The following is a 2,212-nucleotide window of genomic DNA, read 5'->3' as shown; positions in this document are numbered from 1 at the left end:
CAGCAGTCAAGAGATCAGATGACGTATTGCGTTAGGCAAATCTGCTGCACAGGAACTTTCTAAAGTGTTGAAATGCAAAGATGTCAGATTGAGGGCGAAGGTGAGCCTGACCAAGCCATGGTATTTTCAATAACCTCATATAGATGCAATAGCTGGACAGTGAATAAGGAAGATCATAGAATAATTGATGCCTTTGAATTGTGGAGTTGGAGGAGAATACAAAGAGTTCCATGGACTGCCAAAAGAACCAATAGATCTGTTTTGGAAGAAGTGCAGCCAGAGTGCTGCCAGGAGGCCAAGATGGCTAAACTTTGTCTCATACTTTGGACATATTGTCAGGAGAGAACAGTTGCTGGAGAAGCATGTCATGCTGGATAAGATGGAGGGTCTGAGAAAAAGAAGAAGACCCCAACGAGACGGATTGGCCAGTTGACATCATTGATGGTGTCAAGTGTGGCAGTGGTAGTGAGGTTGGCCCATGATCGGATATTGTTTCTTTCTCTGCATGGGATCGGATATTGTTTCTGCTGTGCATGGGGTCGGTATGAGTTGGTTCCAACTCGATGGCACCTGACAACAACAACAACACCTGTACAAGAAAAAGACAAATAACTCAATTAAAAAATGGGCACAGGACATGTACAGACACGTCACCAAGGAGGAGATCTGGACAGTCAACAAACATATGAAGAAATGTTCACGGTCGTTAGCCATCAGAGAGATGCAAACCAAAACAACAATGAGATATCATCTTATACCAGCAATAACAGTAAAGATTAAAAAAATAGAGGAAAATAAATGCTGGTGAGGATGTGGAAAGCCTTGACTGCTCATGCATTGCTGGTGGGATTTCAAAATGATCCAACCTTTCTGGAAAGCAATATGGTGCTTCCTCAGAAGCTTGGAAATAGAAATACCTTATGATCCAGCAAGTCCTCTACTTAGTATTTATGCACAAGAAATACAAGCCATAACACGAGTTCATAGTAGCACTGTTTACAATAGCAAAACAATGGCCACAGCCTAAGTGCCCATCAATGGAAGAATGGATAAACAAACTGTGGTACATACACACAATGGAATATTATGCTACCTTGAAGAATAACAAGGAAGCTGTTATAACATGGATGAACTTTGAAGACATTATGTTGAGTGAATTTAGTCAGTCACAAAAGGAGAAATACTGCATAAGACCACTACTGTAAAAGACTAAGAAAATGGGCTGAGCCTAGTTCTGGGATGATCTGAAGGGACGGTTGTGGTCGTGAATCCGCTATGACCTGCAGAAAAGACCCTTACAGATGCCAAGACACTGCTGGAGAGCCTGCGGGAGCACGATGCGGCTGCTGAGTCTCTGGTGGATCAGTCAGGGGCATTGCACCTGTGGGTGGCAGCTATGCGGGAGGCGGGTGCAGCGCTTCCGCACCAGTATCAAGAAGAAGCATCCAATATGAAGGACATGTCCAAATACAAGCCTCACATTCTCCTTTCCCAAGGGAACACGCAGATTAAAGACTTGCAACAGGAAAACCGAGAGCTATGGATTTCCTTGGAAGAACACCATGATGCCTTGGAGCTCATCATGAGCAAGTACCGGAAACAGATGTTACAGTTAATGGTTGCCAAAAAAGCAACGGATGCTGAACCAGTCCTCAAAGCTCACCAGTCTCATTCTGCTGATTGAAAGTGAAATTGACAGGATCTGTGAAATGGGAGAAGTGATGAGGAAAGCAGTTCAGGTGGATGATGACCAGTTTTGTAAAGTTCAGGAAAAACTAGCTCAATTAGAGCTCGAAAATAAGGAACTTCAAGAATTATTATCCATCAGTGAGTGCCTTCAAGTCAGGAAAGAAGACTCAATGGATACTGCTTCCTAGTTATCAATTAACTTATCTCTAATTGATAGTGGAGATTGTCCATCAAGGAAGGAAGTTGTTATCTTTCCATTGGCTTATTGTCTGTTCGGTGTCTTGCTTCAGTCATGATTTAATGTTGATTAAAGATACTAGGTAGCAGTTTCAAACTGCTAGTCAATTTCAGCAGCCCACAAAACAATTTTCTAGGTGTTAGTAAAAAGTACACTGAATTTCACCATTCCTTTATCCAAGAGACTACCGTTAATTTTAGTTTCTGAGACTTCAATTTATGTAAACTCTTTCCAGTTCATTTTATTTTTACACATCTCTGAAACTTAGAGCATTTTACTATAAAC

General features: G+C 41.7%; 1 pseudogene; it reads left to right on the top strand.

The window, feature by feature from the left end:
• The window catches only part of LOC102816569, a 23,826-nt pseudogene extending 21,949 nt beyond the window's left edge, over nt 1–1,877 (top strand).
• Nucleotides 1,878–2,212: the final 335 nt, after the last annotated feature.

The sequence above is a fragment of the Chrysochloris asiatica genome, unplaced genomic scaffold (genome assembly GCF_000296735.1).
Source record: "Chrysochloris asiatica unplaced genomic scaffold, ChrAsi1.0 scaffold00278, whole genome shotgun sequence".
NCBI lineage: Eukaryota > Metazoa > Chordata > Mammalia > Afrosoricida > Chrysochloridae > Chrysochloris > Chrysochloris asiatica.
Note: the sequence above shows the minus strand (reverse complement) of the source record. Positions and strands in the feature narration are given on the sequence as shown.